Source organism: Oratosquilla oratoria, chromosome 43 (genome assembly GCF_046742065.1).
Source record: "Oratosquilla oratoria isolate Oo_2021 chromosome 43, ASM4674206v1, whole genome shotgun sequence".
Taxonomy (NCBI): Eukaryota; Metazoa; Arthropoda; class Malacostraca; order Stomatopoda; family Squillidae; genus Oratosquilla; species Oratosquilla oratoria.
Genome location: NC_134819.1, coordinates 11261548 through 11279912, shown reverse-complemented (window position 1 = coordinate 11279912; position 18365 = coordinate 11261548).

Sequence of the window (18365 nt, the reverse complement as noted above, 5' to 3'; positions counted from 1 at the left end):
ATCGTTCTCTCTTTCACCCGTGAATTTTGAAAACCACAGAGAATGGGATTAAGAGCAGATTAGAGAGAATGTAAAAACACAGGGGGGACTACAATAAATATAATCAAGACGCCGATATGGCAGCGTCGCGAAGCCACTTGCTCCTCATGACGCCTACGTATGTGGCACCGTATGGAAGGGGTTAAGTTGGACTAGAAATTGGTTGAATGATCGAAAATGAAGAGTTGTTTTAAATGGAAAAATTTCTAGATGGAAATATGTTACAAGTGGAGTTCCTCAGGGTTCTGTTCTTGGGCAAACTTCTATTCATAGTATATATGATATAAACCATGGACTAAAATCTACTGTTTCCAAATTTGCTGATGGTACAAAACTGTGTGGAATGGCAAATGATCACTTAAACCAATTAGATATTCAAGAAGATTTAAATAGATTACAGCATTGGTCTGAAAAGTGGCTAATGAAATTTAACAAGGTAATGCACATAGGTAAAAATGACAGTAAGTACGATTACAAGTTATTTGGAAATTCGTTAACAAAAGTGAATAGTGAAAAAGATCTCGGCGTAATTATCAGTAACGATCTCAAATCATCCAAGCATTGTATTTCAGCCTCTGAGAAAGCAAATAAGATTCTAGGACTGATTGCATGATCTTTTGACTTCAAAAGTCCATCACTCATTAACAAGCTATATAAATCATTAGTTCGTCCACATTTGGAATATGCTGTTTCCGTATGGTCACCGAATCTCATTAAAGACATTGACAGACTGGAAAAAGTACAACGGTGAGCCACAAAACTGATTCCAAATATAAAAAATAAATCATACGAAAATTGACTCAAACATATGAATCTGTTTTCCCTAAAAAAAAGTGTGGACTCAGAGGTGACTTGATACAGGTCTTTAGAATTCTAAAGGGAATTGACAACATCAAAAGTGACAAAATTTTCACACTGAATGAGAATCAGATAAGAAACAATGGTCTCAAACTGTCCGGAAATAGATTCAATTTGGAAGTGGGTAGCAACTTCGCCAACCATGTAGTTAATGAATGGAATAAACTTCCTGCAGAGGCAGTGCAATGTAGTTCAGTTCGAAGCTTTAAGAATCATTTAGATAAACACCTAAGTAAGATGCTGTAATGATTATCATTTTTTATATTATTTTTGTTTTGTTATCATTTGTCTGTTTGATTTTCATTTATTATTAGTCATGTCAATTTATTATTATTTACTATTTACCTGTTTGTTTATCATTTAACTATACCTATGTATTTATTTATGTATTCTATTTCTTACATTATTATAGTTTTTATTTATTCATTTATTATTATTATGATTTTTTTTCTTGCATCCAACCTAGATAAGGACCAAAAGGTCTCCTGTTGGCATGCTCCACCTTTGTAATTATATATATATATATATATATATATATAATATGTACAACATTGAATGGGTCCCAGTGAACAGATATACATTTTTATCAACCACAATACACTTTAATTCTAAGCCATCAACATCGAGAGACTTGATGAGACCAACATGCAGAAATTGAAATGTGGTACAGCCAAGGACTTGAACCTGAGCTAGCATGTGACAAGTGTTAGTGACTTAACCAATTGGCACAATCAGTTAAGTCACTAACATTTGGCGCATGCTAGCTCAGGTTTAAGCCCTTGGCTGTACCACATTTCAATTTTTGGATATTGGCCTCCTTGAGTCTCTCAATGTTGATATTGTGGTTGATAAATATATATATATATATATATATATATATATATATATATATATATATATATATATACACACACACACACACACACACACACACCATAGGAAAGGAAAATTGATGTACAACAAAAGACTTTGCAAAACTAAAGACATTCTTCCGGAATGCAAACTGGGAAAAATTCTATATGAAAGAGACAACAGTGGAAGAGAAATGGAATATATTCATGGATAATTACAATGAAGGGGTAAACAGGCATGTACCAAGACAAAAGCGAGAGAGAGAGTACATTAAATGTTGGTTCAACAAAAGATGCAATGAGGCAAAAGACAGAAGGGACAAAGCTTGGAAAAGGTGGAGAAAAGACAAAAACAAAGCAAATGTCAAATTTATGTAAACTGTAGAAATGAGTATGTTAATGTGAGAAGAGAGGAAAAAAGGAACCATGAGAAGGATATTAAAGATAAATGCAAAGATCAACCCAAGCTATTCTATTGGTATGTGAATGGTAAACTTAAAACCAAACAGGAAATGGTGAAACTACGCCAAGGAAATATAGAATACACAGAAGAATTAGAGATTGCTGAAGTCATGAACAACCACTGTCTTCACCAGAGAGAAAATACAAAATTGGGACATAGATAATAACAAGCAATCTCCCCACATGAGTGAGTTTACAACATCACAAAAAGAAATATCAGAACATCTATCAAAACTGGACGTCAGAAAATCACATGGCCTGGATGGTATTGCAAATTGGATTCTAAAGGAATGTAAAGAAGAACTAATGGACAAAATACACATCATAATAAATAGCTCACTCAAAGAAGGAAAGATACCTAATGACTGGAAAAATGCTAACATTGTACCAATATATAAAGGAGGAAACAAGGAAGAACCCACCAACTATAGGCCAGTATCACTAACAAGCACTATAGCCAAAATTTGTGAGAAAATCATCAAGAATAGATGGGTAAAACATCTGGAAGACAACAACATATTAAACCCAAGACAATTCGGGTTCAGACAAGGAAGATCATGCACCACAAACTTAATATGCTTCTACTTAAGGCTAATAGACATAATGCAAGAAAGAAATGGATGGGCTGATTGTGTATTCCTAGACTTGCAAAAAGCCTTTGACAAAGTACCACACAGAAAATTACTAAAAAAAACTGGAACACATAGGAGGAATACAAGGGAACCTACTAAAAGGGATGGAGGACTTCCTGACTGGTAGAAAGATGAGAGTAGTGCTCAGAGAAAAATATTCAGATTGGAAAGAGGTGATCAGTGGAGTACCACAAGGATCTGTACCGGCTATCTATATGAATGACATGGACGAGGACGTGAACTGTTACATGAGCTTCTTTGCTGACGACGCCAAACTGTTAAGGAAAGTAGAAACTGATAAGGACTGTGAAGCACTGCAAGAAGACCTAAATAGGGTATGGAACTGGAGTCAGAAATGGGAAGTGGACTTTAATACTAAGAAGTGTAGCATTATGGAGTTTGGAAAAAGCAAAAACAGAATATCAGGAAAATATACAATTGGAACCAAAGAAGTAAAAAAAGTAGGATCCGAAAATGATTTGGGAGTAATTATCACGAACGACTTGTCCTATGATAAACAGATTAACAAAATTGTCGGGGAGACTTATAACTTGCTAAGATCAATAAAAGTGGCATTTGAATACTTGGACGAAGACATGATAACAAAAAATATTGGTTACATTGATAAGGCCTAGACTAGAGTACGCAGCGACATTGTGGTCCCCAGTACCAAAAAGAATATAAAGAAAATAGAAAGAATCCAAAGAGCAGCTACAAAAATGGCACCTGCACTTGCAAACCTATCATACGAGGAGAGATTGGCTAAACTGGAGTTACCGACACTGGAGCAAAGAAGAGAGAGAGGTGACCTATTGACCATCTACAGAATCATGAAAGGCACCGAGATACTTGATAGAGAGGACTTACTTAACTGGGACAAGAGAAACACAAGAGGACATGTAAAGAAAATAAAAAAAACAGCTATAGAAGAGAACTGAAGAAAAACAGTTTTCCACATAGAGTTTTGGACACTTGGAACAAACTGGATAATGAAATAGTATGCGCAAAAACCATTCATGAGTTTAAAAGCAAACTAGACACTGCAAGATACAATGGCGGGACACCACGAGCATAGTTCCCCTTCCCGCAAAATACAACTAGGTAAATACAACTAGGTAGATACCAGGGTTTGTATAGGTCCTTAAGAACCTAAAAAGTAATTTTTGCATTTTAAAAATCTAATACTGAAAAGTCCTTAAATTCTGAAAAAAGTCAAAAGTAATGAAAAAGCAATTAATTTTATGTTTTTCCATCAAAATAAAGTTATTTCAGGTTTTCTTAATTGGCAATAAAAATAATTTCCCCAGGGAACTATATTGTATTTGAAAAATTCTGGTCACACAATGATCCACTGATCCTGAAATGATGTGTGAGGTACTTCACTTTTTATTTATGATGATTTCTGAATGTTCTTCTGTAGTAGTTTTAGTTCGGAACAACGGCAGGACAAATGAAAATCAACACAAAATATCTAATCTCTTTCTTTTGGTAATTAGCCACAAGGTGGGACACTAGAAGTGTCACATGAGAAATATAGGTGAAGCTCGGACTAAGGCCACAGCTTAGTGGAGCTTATGGTTGTAGCTGGACGTGGAGCCTAACGTCAGCGAGGCGGTAGCAGATGATGACGGCGAGGCTCGATGGGACGGCTAGAAGACTGGACGAGGAGATGTAGTTTGTGCGCTGGTCAGGTACTGTTCTGCCCATCTCGGCGAAACGCCGACCTTTTAAAGGAGGCTAGCGGGAACGTGAGGAGCTTTCCAAGTTCCTGATTGGCTGACCGCTGGCTGGCAGGGACACCCTTGTGAACTACGCTTGCCAACTACGGGAACTGATATCCACCCTTCTGAATCCTCTCTCCCACGAAAGGACAGAGTCCACTTGGCCAGACTGCGGTCACCACCCAGCACTTCTAAGCTACCAGAAGAGGCTGGATGACCGCGTTGTGAACAGCTGCCCAGGATGTAACACTTCACCCCATACCATACAACACATAATGGAAGACTGCATTATACACAATCATGCACGCAAACAACACAACATACGCTCTATAAAGGATTTGTGGGAAAACCCAGTTTCGGCTATAGCATTCCTTGGGGAGACGGGACTGCTCGGACAGACAGTCTAGGGAACGACAACAACAACAACTACGGGAACTTGGAAAGGCTAGTTCCGAAGATTTCTTTGATCAGTGTGTGACGGGTCGTAAGATGCATCACGTCACTACGCCACTCCCCCCGCTCTTCGAAAGCGGGCGTCGAGGAGGATAGGGAGCGACGCGCGCGACATATTTGAACCTGTCTGACCTTCGGATCAATCGCCCCGAACGAGTGGTCATGCCGTCAGGGGGCATGTCTGGCGAGGAGGGCCTTGATGGAGGGGGGCTCGAGTGCAGGGTGGTGTTGTCGAGGTCGGAGGCCTGGCGATGGGAGGTCGGTTGAGTATGGAGCTGTGGAGACATATGGTTGGGTGAGAATTGTTGCATTGCATGGTAGAGCGGGGGCGTGGGTTGGGGAAGATCTTGGGGGGTGCCGGGAACAGTTATAGAAGGGTGTGGTTGTGGGATAGGAGAAGGATAAGGGTTCGCCGTCGCGTACGCGTGATCTGCGTGAGTTTGGGCGGGCTGCTGCTGGTGCTGTGGTGGTGGGGAGTTAGGGGCAGGAGGGGAGTATTGGTATGGAGGGGAGAGTTTTTCGGGGGGTGGGGAATGACTTGGTTCGGTGGTGAGGATGGGGTTAGGACCATGTTGTAAGAGGTATTGTAGTGGCCCTGGAGTTTTGGTAGGGGGAGTGGTGGGGAGGTGGGCCGGCTTGAGCCTGTCGATGGAGAAGCGATCCGGTTTGGCATCTCGGTTGATCACGAAGTGTTTTGTTGATCTGGTGAGGACTCGGAAGGGGCCATCGTATGGGCGTTGAAGAGGAGTTCGTTTGGAGTCTCGCCTGAGGAAGACGTAGTCACTTGTAGACAGGGCCGGGGAAGGTGCTCCGGTTGAGGTTGTGGTGGGCGAGGGGGGGGGGTTGGACGGGTGTTGGCGAACGTCTCCTTGATAAGTTGGAGGAGGGCGTGACGATCAGGATCGCCGACGGCAGGCGTGGCAATTTCCCCAGGGAGGCGAAGGTTCTCAGCGTAAAGTAGCTGAGATGGGGAAATGTCGTTGTCGACCTTTGGTGTGACGCGGATCGTGAGAAGCACCAGGGGAAGGGCGTCGACCCAATCGCATGAGGGTTGTGCCTTAAGCGACTCCTTCAGTTGGCGGTGGAACCGTTCCACGAGTCCATTGGCTTGGGGGTGGTAAGCGGTAGTCCGGTTGCGTTTGGTGCCAAGGAACTTGAGGAGGCTGGACCATAGGTCAGATTCGAACTGAGGGCCCCTATCGGTGACAATGATGTGAGGTGCGCCGAATCTGGATACCCAACCGGAGAGAAAAGCACGGGCGGTCGTCTCGGCGGATATATCCGGAAGGGGGATCGCTTCTGGCCACCTGGTGTACCTGTCGATACACGTAAGGAGGTAACGTATGCCACGAGAAGGCGGAAGGGGGCCCACAATGTCAACATGGATTGACTGGAAACGTGCCGTGGGTGTAGGAAAACGCTGGAGTGGTGCGTGGACGTGGCGCGTAACCTTGGCCGTCTGGCAGGGGACGCAGGTCCGGGTCCATTGTCTGACATCCTTGTTGATGCCTGGCCAGACGACTCGATTCGTGATGAGGCGTTGTGTCGCGCGGATGCCCGGATGACTGTGGTCATGGAAGGAGGAGAAGACGTCCTTACGGTGGCAGGCGGGGATGTACGGGCGGGGTTTGCCTGTGGAGACGTCACACCACAATGGTACGGGGTTGTTAGGAAGCTGTCTTAGCTGTAAGGATGAGGTGTCGTGCATACGTAGGAGGCGGAGTTCACTTTCGTTATTCTGAGATGCGGCGATGCATGAGTAGTCTATGTTGTGGTCAGGGAGGATGCTGGAGGTGATTCTAGACAAGGCGTCGGCCACCTGGTTATCCTCTCCCTTGATATACTCAATTCGAGTATCAAATTGGGAGAGGAATGACAGCTGCCGGGAGACTCTTGGGGAGTGATGGTCGGAGACCCTGTCTAGGGCATGGGCGAGTGGCTTGTGGTCTGTAAGGATGACGAAAGGCCGGCCTTCAAGGAAGTAAAGGAAGTGCTTGACGGCCGAGACTATGGCTAGCAGTTCCCTGTCAAAGGCGCTGTAGCGAATTTGAGGAGGTTCCAGACGTTTGGAGAAAGAGGCGATAGGCTGGAGCTGGCCGTTGATCTTCTGTTGGAGGACGGCGCCAATTGCTGAGGAGGAGGCATCGGTGGTAAGGAATGTGGGGGCGTGAGCTACCGGGTAGGACAAGCGGGCGGCCTCAGCGATTGCCGCCTTGACTTGCCCGAATGCTTGGGTCGCTTCGGAAGACCACTTCACAGGTTTGACCGACCGCTTGGAATGGTTCTTGTTGAGGTCATTCAAGGGAGCGAGTTTTGCAGCTGCGTCGGGGACGAATCTATGGTAATAATTGACGATTCCTAGGAATCGTCGGAGCATTTTGATGGATGTTGGCTGTGGGAAGTCTTTTATGGTGTCGATTTTTTTGAGGGAGAGGATACAGGCCTGCCGTTGAGATACGGTGTCCGAGGAAGTCGAGAGATGAAACTCCGAGGAGACACTTGGACGGGTGTACCCGGAGGCCATAATCTTGGAGGAGGCGGAGGTGTTGGCGGTGCTGGTCGTGAGTATCGGAGGCTACGAGGATGTCGTCGATGTAAACGGTGATGAAGTCGAAGTCTCTCAGGGCATGGTCTATGAACCTCTGGAACGTCTGGGCGGCATTCCGGAGGCCAAAGGCCATCATCTTCCATTCGAAGAGGCCGAACGGAGTGGCTATGGCTGTCTTCTGGACGTCTTCCGGCGCTACAGGGATTTGATGAAACGCCCTGACCAGGTCGATCTTAGAGAAGACCTGTTTCCCGTGAAGCTTGAAGTGGAAGTCCTGAGCGTGAGGGATGGGGTAGCGGTCGGGCTTCGTGATGCGGTTAAGTTGACGGTAGTCACCGCAAGCCCGCCATTTGTTGGGCGGTGGGGGTGGCTTGGGAACCATGTGGAGTGGTGATGCCCAAGCACCCTCCGATGGTTGGATGATGTCCTGGTCTAGGAGTTCTTGGAACTCCTGTTTGGCAGCGGCCAACTTTTCTGGGGAAAGTCGTCGAGGCTTGCTGTATACTGGCGGTCCAGATATCTGGATGTGGTGCATGATGTTGTGAGGGGTGGTGGTGGTGTTGGTCTTGTCTGGCGATGTTAGCTGGGGAAACTCCTGCAGGATGCGTGCATAATCGCCATCGGGCTGGAGTGACGATATCTGGTGGGAAGTTGCGTTAGTGGTGGTTCCTGGTATGCTTGTTGTGCCGTGGTACAAGCAGTTGTCCTTGGCGCTAACTACCATATTGTAGTGCTGAAGGAAGTCGTAGCCAAGAATGGGTTGCTGTACCGCTGCTATGACGAATGTCCAAGGGAACTTGACATCGTGGAGTTCCAGGACGCTGTGGTGGCTGCCGTACGTTGCGATGGGCATACCGTTGGCTGCAAGTAGGTCGTAGGATGGCCAACGTGTACCGTGGTTGGGTTCTTCCGTCGGGGGTATGATGCTGACGGCTGAACCTGTGTCTACCAGGAAGGATAGGCCAGAATGGCGATCATGCACTGAGAGGAGGGTGTGGGTATGGTTAGCGGGGGTAGGGGTGGTTACCGACCCCCGCGTTTGGCGTTTCCCTGCGACCAGCTGCATGGTTGTGTGCATCTGAGCGCCTTGGCTCCGAAGCGGGTATGGTACCAGCAGGAGGTAGTATCCTGTCGTGGAGCGGGGCTACGTGGTGGTTGATGACTTCCCTTCTCGGCTAAAAACTGGTTGAGCAAAGTCTTCATGTCGGCCACTTCCTGTCGTAGCTGCTGCACACTTTGGTCACTGGCACTATATGGCACGGGAATGTTTTCACTCACAGCACTATTGTCACTAACACCTGGGTCGTCACTACACTGAACACTTTGCACTGGTTTGTCACTGGGGTGGAAGCTTCTGGCTGACCAGACCTGTACCGAGGTATGACGTTGGAACAATCTATCTGCTATTTCGCAGTATTGTTCGTCGTCCTTATCGCCGGCTAGAGCTTCCAGGTGTAAGTGGAGGGCGTCCGGCATCTTGGAGAGGTGAATGGAGCGGAGGAGTTCCTTGGCCAATGACACCTTTGCCCGGGTGTTGAGGGCGACCATACGGGTGTATAATTGTGACGGGGTGATGTCGCCGATTTCACTATGCTGGATATCTCGGTAGAGCTGGTCGTCGGGCTTGGTGTAAAGCTTCTGTAAGGCAGTCTTGAGGGCGGAACACTTGCCTTCTTGCGGAGGAGAGGAGACTACGTTACGGACAAGAGCGATGACGTCCGTTGGTAGAGCGGCGATGTACGCACCGAAGGCTTGGAGGTCCGGCACGTTACCTTGATTGGCTAAATAGGCCTCTGTGTGAACTAGCCAGCTCTCCAAGTCACGGGAGAAACTGGGAAGTTTCACTTGTATGTTTTCCATAATCCTGGTTGTCCTTCACTGGGGTCACCACTTTGTAGTAGTTTTAGTTCGGAACAACGGCAGGACAAATGAAAATCAACACAAAATATCTAATCTCTTTCTTTTGGTAATTAGCCACAAGGTGGGACACTAGAAGTGTCACATGAGAAATATAGGTGAAGCTCGGACTAAGGCCACAGCTTAGTGGAGCTTATGGTTGTAGCTGGACGTGGAGTCTAACGTCAGCGAGGCGGTAGCAGATGATGACGGCGAGGCTCGATGGGACGGCTAGAAGACTGGACGAGGAGATGTAGTTTGTGCGCTGGTCAGGTACTGTTCTGCCCATCTCGGCGAAACGCCGACCTTTTAAAGGAGGCTAGCGGGAACGTGAGGAGCTTTCCAAGTTCCTGATTGGCTGACCGCTGGCTGGCAGGGACACCCTTGCGAACTACGCTTGCCAACTACGGGAACTTGGAAAGGCTAGTTCCGAAGATTTCTTTGATCAGTGTGTGACGGGTCGTAAGATGCATCACGTCACTACACTTCCACAAATTCTTACAGATGCCATTGCTGCTAGTAACTTTCATTGCAGCTCTGAAATTTGTATGACAATTGGCTGTCATCCACCATTCATAAGGATTTCTATACATAATTGAGGATCACTTCAGAAAGAATAATGCCTGGACAATGCCATTTCTAGTTATCGAGGCTGGGTAATCCCAAATTCTCAGATTGGTTACAACAAAGATTTGAATGGTGATTCTGTGCAAAACCAATCTCATTAAAAAATGAAGGAATTGTGGCACTGAAAATTCATGCAAAAGGCTTGAAGTATAAAAGAGGTTATAAGAGAGGGATTCTCCACAAACAGGCAAATTGCAAAGGAAAGTATGTCAGAAGGAATGACTGTTGTACTTCAAATAATCACTGTCCAGTGTTGATGGAATATTTAATGTGGCTCATCTGTTCAATTTCTGGGGCATGCCAGAGATACCACCAGTATGTAGAAGAGAAATGAAAAAAGACCACTGAAAGAGTAAACCAAAATAGAAAGACAGCTATTGAAGAAATTGATGAGGTGAAGAAAAAAAGGAAGACCCTGGACTCTGACATCACTGCTCTTGAATGATCTGCTGTCAAGTTTGCCAAAGAGGCACCTAAAGCCCATGGTGCAACCAGTCATTCATTAATTGTAAAATCTAATGAAATGTGGTGCACAGCAGAAAAAAAAAAAAGGCTGCCTTAAAAAAAATTCTGTCTGAAATTGAACAGAAGACCAAAAGACTTCCTGGATAGTCTGATTTATAACTGAAACTTTTTGTGAACATATAAGTAAATTTGTGTGTGTAGAATGAATCCAGGGAATGTATTGTAGTGGTATTTGCCATGAACTTCTCAATTAGATGTGGATTGTCCAGAAGTCAAGAGGTGATTACATTATTTGAACTCTACTTCAGCCTACATGTTATATTTAATATAACATGTTAATATAACATGTTATATTTAATATAACAAGCTGTTGAACAATGTGAAAGTATGTGTCAAACTTCTAGATATAAAATACATGTAATTACTTTTGTGATATTCTCTTATTAACTTTTCTTTTTGTCTCTAGCCAATGTGAACCAAAGTAGAGCTTCTCTGGTCACTTAATAAAAGGATTTGACCACCTGATGGATTGAATAGAGGTCCAAACCAACCCAACCTTTACTCTATAATCTAATCTCCATCAACTGTGGTAGTTTTAAAAGTGGACATTATATTGTTCTTCAGGTACACCGCCCTTGAAAGATGTTTTCTGGTAATTTTTGCAAGTGCTGGCCTATGTAAAATAGCCAGGAATATATGTACAGAGGTCCTGAAAAAGTGCAAGAATGGGTCATGAAAAGTCCTTAAAAAGTAATGAAAAGAAGTAACTGATAAGGAGTGGGAGCCCTGTATACTGTATATCTTTTGCAAAATGGCTGGAACATGTTCCAATAATTGTATAACCCATGTCCAACACTATAAGGTGGTAGTGGACCCCTTAATTTCGTCTCCACAATTCCCATTATGTCTGGTTTTCCATCTGAGAGGTAATCATTTAGTTAATTCAATCCTGAGATTAATCCATCTATCTGTGTGTGTGTGTGTGTGTTTACCTAGTTGTACCTAGTTGTATCTTACAGGAAGGGGAGCTATGCTTGTGGTGTCCTGCCTTTGTATCTCATTTAATTCACCAGTGTTTGTAATGAAATCTGAGAAGTATGGTGGGGACTACAAGGATGGAGAGAAATGAGGAGAGTGGTGGTGAAAAGAGAGGTGGCAGGTAGTGCTGATCAAAGAATACCAGGATAGTTTGGACATGTGGAAAGAATGAGTGAAGAAAGAATTGCAAAGAGAGTGTGGAGGGCAGAGGCAGATATAGTGAACTTGAAGGGAAGACCAAGAATGAAATAGATCATTGAGTTGAAGGGGATCTTGAGTAAAAGGGGAATGTCTGTTGAGCAGGGAAAGGAGAGATGGAAGAGATAGGAGTGAGTGAAGAATAGTTATGAATGGACTATAAATTGACATTGCCCAAAGGGATTTCTCCACATTTCTATTTTCATATGAGGGGATGAAGAGAAAGGGTTGTCATGTAACAGTGTGAACTAGCTGTAGATGTACTTTGTCTTGACAGGGATGACCTATCATTCATGAGAAGCTAGCTAAGATAGAAAGGAAACAAGTGGTAATGAATGGGGATGGGTGGGTGTGGGTGCATGTCTTGACTGGCTGCCTTTTGGTTGATAGATAGACTTCTGCCCTTGGGGCATAATATTATGCTAAGATCAAAGCTCATAATGGCACCATGGAATAAGTAGGTAGGTGTGGGTAAGTTGTGAAATATGAGATAAGTATGGTAACATTATTGAACTGTAGGAGAGTTATCATGTCATGTTATTAGGTGTGTAGAGTTTGAGGAGTTAAGGTTTAGAAAGGAGATTTACCTTTTGAAAGAGGATCATCCAGTTTCAAAGCAATACCACCATAGAATAGGCATGGCCACAGAACTAAACTGCCCCAGATGCAGCCGTTACACTGAAAACACTGAACACCTCATCTTGCACTGCCCTGCTGTAGCCATACCTTGACAATAATACAATCTTTCTTCCTTGAGTGACTTAGGGCCAGTTCAGTGGCTGTTGCCAATTAACAAGGAGTCATGGTTCTCCTGAGTTGGAAGCTGGTGGAGGGAGATTGCCACGGGGGAGGGGGAATATAGTCTGTCCAGAGCACGTCGCCGAATCAGTTCCGGGAGTTTGAAGGCGCGGATCCCACTCACCACATGTGTTTTCCAGGAGTGACCGGTGGGGTCGCCCTCGCGGTCTAGGGCACTCAGGAGGGGGGCCTTGACTTCATTTTCCCTTGGGCTGGTCAAAAGTCGGATGAGAAGACAGGAAGAAAGCCTTGGAGGTATTGATCACGTGGCTGCGATTTGATGTGCTGGGCGCGATCTGACATACCTACCCTGCTTGGGCCCTGCATGACCCAAGGCTAACCTAATCGAGTGCAGTTATGAATAATTACCACAGGAGCTTGCCCACGTGGTATAAGTTTTGGGACTCATGTAAATCGCCAATGTAGCGAAGGGGAGGAGCTACGATGAGGAGGAGAGAGGGTTAATGCGTTCTTTGTCCTTTATAAGATTAGCTGAATTTACATGCAGCTCGAAGAGGTGTGTGTATATATATATGTATATATATATATATTTTTTTTTCATCAACCACAATGCACTTTAATTCTAAGCCAACAACATCGGAAGAACCGCATCTCTAATCACTAGGACCCATTCAATGTTGTACATATGTATATATATATATATATATACATACATATATATATATATATATATATATATATATATAAGTGTATTATATATAAATATATTTATGTAATATATATATATATATATATATATGTATATACATATTTATGCAATATATATATACATATATATATACATATTTATGTTATATATATATATATATATATATACATGTACATATATATATACATGTACATATATATATATATATATACATGTACATATATGTACATATATAATGTATATGTAAATATATATGTATATGTACATACAGTCGAACCTCGAAAGCCCGGACCCCGAATGCCCGGACCCTCGTATGACCGGTCGAAATGAACAAAGGGCGGACTTTTCAAACAAAGTTCCCTATTTGTCCGGTAGGTGGCAGTGATGGCCGTAAACTTGTACTCAAACCCGGCCCAGTCAAGCCGCCACCAGGGCTGCTGTTTCGTAGAATTTTGTACCAAAACGTAGTAAAATAACGGCATGTGGCAACTGCACAAGGACATGAGGAATTTTTTTCTACATAGCGGGCTGTTAAAAACATTCAAAAACTCAAACTTTTGTTTAAAAATCATAGAACTAGCTATCAAATAATAAATGGTACATCAAAATATGACTTTTATTGGTAATTGTGTTACTTATAAAATATTATACCCCAAAAGATACGTTTATACGGTGTAGAAAAAAATTATACGCTAAAGTTTCAGCTTTTAGCACCAGGGCTGCCGTTTCGTAGAATTTTGTACCAAAAACGTAGTAAAATAGTGGCATGTGGAAACTGCACAAGGACATGAGGAATTTTTTTCTACATAGCGGGCTGTTAAAAACATTCAAAAACTCACTTTTGTTTATAAATAATAGAATTAGCTATCAAATAGTAAATGGTACATCAAAATATGACTTTTATTGGTAATTGTGTTACTTATAAAATATTATACCCCAAAAGATACGTTTTTACGGTGTAGAAAATAATTCTACGCTAAAGTTTCAGCTTTCTTTTAGCACCAGGGGTGCCGTTTCGTAGAATTTTGTACCAAAACGTAGTAAAATAGCGGTATGTTGAAACTGCACAAGGACATGAGGAATTTTTTTTTCTACATATCAGCTGGCTGTGAAAACATTCAAAAACTCAAACTTTTATTTAAAAATCATAGAACTAGCTATCAAATAATAAATGGTACATCAAAATACGACTTTTATTGGTAATTGTGTTACTTATAAAATATACCCCTAAAAGATACGTTTTTACGGTGTAGAAAAAAATTCTACGCTAGTTTCAGCTTTTAGCGATAATAGAAAATATATATATCTTACTGAATATGTTAGGGCATGGGGGGCTTATATACATTCAAGAAAAAAACAACTAGAACCAACATTTTGTCAAAGTTTGACAAGTATATCTTGCTATGAAAGTCTGCACACACCCGAGAAAAATGTACGCCCCGGTATGGCAGGACTCCCATTCTACACGGCAGTGTAGAAAACGCGGCAACCCCGGCCGCCACCACTGTCCCGCGTGCATACCTTCAGATATTTACAGTGTACGTAATAAGAAATACAGTACAGTACACTGTATGTACAGTACATTTACATGCCTGTATTACAGTTATTATTACAGAATTATTAGTATTATTGTATTATTATTATATTGTTATTATTACAGTGTTAGAGTATTATTCTTATGTGTTTCTATGCCATAGCATACATTACCTATACGTATACCGCTACGAAAATCTACGGGTGTTAGAGCGACATTTTCGATTACCGGACTTGTGGCATGACCGGACCGCCCTTTCCCCAATTAGTCCGGGCTTTCGAGGTTCGACTATATATATATATACATATATATATATATATATATATATACATATATAATGTAATATATATAATATATATATATGTCATATATATATTATATCTATATATATGTAATATATAAATATATATATATATGTATATATATATGTATATATATATATATATATATATATATATATATATATATATATATATCTTTTTTCAACCACAAATAACTTTTAATTCCATGCCATCGTAATCGAGACTGAGATTCGCTCGATAGTCATCCATTGGAAATTGAAACGTGGACGAGCCGAGGATTCAAACCCAGCTAACCCGTAACAAAATTACAGTGACGTAAACCAATACGCTATCTCTTGATATATATATATATATATATATATATATATATATATATATATATATATATATATATATATATATATATATACACACCACGGGGGTAAAATCCCCGTGGTGCATAATTATTCATAACTGCACTGGATTGGATTAGCTTTGAGTCATGCAGGGGTCAAGCAGGGAAGGCAGGTGTCCATGTCAGATCGCGGCCAGCACGTCAGATCTCGGCCACGTGGTCAATGTCTACAATATTGTAGCGAGTAGGAGGGGGCTACGGTGAGAAGGAGAGAGGGTTAGCAAGATCGTTGACCTTTATTTGTAAGGTTATAACTGAATTGATTTACATGCAGCCTGAAACTGTATATATGCCACATGGGTAAGCTCCCGTGGTGTGTAATTATTCATAATTGCACTGGGTTAGGTTAGCCTTGGATCACGCAGGTGTCAAGCAGGGAAGGCAGGTACGCAAGTCAGATCGCGAATCACCTTCGGCTTGCCGGAGCATGTCACCTGCAACCGAGGAATTTGTTTCACGTCGCGGCTGTGGCAGTCCCTCGCTGAATTCCTGGGTACTACAGCCAGAGTCTCCCGCTCACTCTCGCACGAGCAGGACACGGGTTCGACACTCCGGTACCGAGCGCCTTCCCGTCTCCCCCTGGGATCTCGCTCGACCAACTTGTATGTCCTCACATAACGCGCTTGCACTACAACATAGCCCCTGTGGTTTTTTAAAATTGTTGGAACTGCATTCGTGGAGGAACCCACATTCCCGGTCACTTTTCGCGCACCCTAGCGCACCGGCATAGGTTGAGCTCATAGGGCATCGCTAGACTGTGTCAAACCCACCCCCACAGGGGCAAAGGCCATGGCAGCCTCTCTGTCTCCGAAAAAAAAAAAAAAAAAAAAGCCGACCCGACGACTCTGACGATGAGGAGAGGGCACCGGAATCCACTCACAACACCAAAAACTCCAGGGTCCCTACCTACAAGGTCCACCACACGGACGGCTTCGACGACTCGCCCATCGACGTCGTCCGAGCCCTCGAGATTGGCCCCTTGCAAGGAAAGCTAGTCTCCTTCAGGCTACTGCAGGATGGCACGGTCCTCCTTACCCCCCGCCACCAAAATGTAGTCGACACCCTCGACGAGGTCAAGGAGATCCAAGGACACAGGATAAATATCACGAAGCTCCTCCCGGAGGATCGAACGACCAAGATGGTGGTCTACAATTTCGATGCCAAATTAGGGGCTACACGTGTCAGCCCAGGATCACCAGCGCCAAGTGGCTACTCGACAAATTCAAGCGAACAACTCCCCCATGTGATCATTGAAGTCAAGAGAGACCCCATCAGCACGTTAGAATTAGGAGGATGGGGGACATATCACGTGGGCACGTATATTCCCGATCCCTTCAGGTGCTTCAGGTGCCAAAAGTATGGCCACCACCAAAACCAATGTCGAGCACGTCTTCCCCGCTGGGGCATCTGCAGCCGCCCACACTTAATAGACACTTGCCTCGCAAAATTAAAAAACGGGGACACTAACCTCCAAGCCAGATGCCCCAACTGCACAAAGAAACATCATGCATGGAATACTCGGTACACGGTGAGGAAGACTGAGGCCGCGCAGTGCTATCAGAGGGCTGCGAAACAGGTAGATTTCGTCCCGGCGCCACCAGGAACCTTCGTATGGGGGAGCAAGAAGCACCCCCCCCCCGCCTCAGGTCAAAACATCCCCTACCGCGCCAAGCATTGATAGCGAAGAGACATTCCCCGACCTACCCGCGCCCCGCCCTCCCATTGTCAACACGGTCTCCCCCATCTCACAGACAGCAAGTGACCGCAGCACGACGTTCGGCCGCGAACCTCGATAAAACGGACGTCCACCGCCGATCTACCACAACCTCTGCTTCCTCGATTCCCAACGATGCCGCGCCACTCATTACCCGAGAAACACAGCCACCCACTACATCTCCCGCAACCTTGCCCGCTCCCACACCCACAACCGCTGTGACGCACCCTACTCCCTCCATTGTGCCGAACCTTTCGCCCACTCCCATTGTCTTGGAGGAGAGTGACTTCAAGGAAATTCTTTCCACAGTTATCGAGGGGGTTCAGGCAGCCCTCGGTCACAAAGCCCTTGACAGCAAGGGAACCGATATCATTATCAAGAACACCATGGAAATAATCAGCCGCCGACGGGCGCAGCGCACACATATGCGGGCGAACCTACCCTCCTCTACCCATCGTCACAAATCACACTCAAAACAAAACCGCCAGCGAGACAACACCCCCTCCCCCCATTACCCAGACCAGCCCTGCCCGCGACCACCCACTCCCCCAACACGGTCCGCTTAGACAGCCCTGCCACTATCCCATCCGCCGAAATTCCCCCCACTGACCTAGCTGAACTCCCCCCCCCCACCACTCCGCGGGAGACCGACGATGACAGCTGCATTTCCTCAGCACCATCCACTTCCGGTGCCACCCGGGGCAACGGAAGTGACTCAGACATGGACACAGAGGTTACCAATAATGCCTCTCTTCAATAACACTGAGCTGAGCGCCCTTCACTGGAACATTAACGGGTTTCTTCGCAAAAGATCATATCTACTGGCTATCGCTCAGCAATACGATCTCGACATCATTCTTCTACAGGAAACACTACTAAGGGAAGAAGTGCGATTCCCGGGATACCGCACCTTCTCCTTACTGTGCAGCGACACCACGAGAGGCTGCATGGTCCTCGTCAAGGACAGCCTACCCTGCAGCGAAGACACCAACTCCATATACTGTGGCGATGGCGTGGAGGCTCATGCGGTTCACGTACAACGAGGCCATGAGATCTTCACCATCTACAACTTGTACAGGGGCCGTCACACGGTCCTGGACCTTGGGGAAGTGAGTACCCTTGCTGGGGACAGACTCCTCATCCTCGGAGGGGATTTTAACGCTCA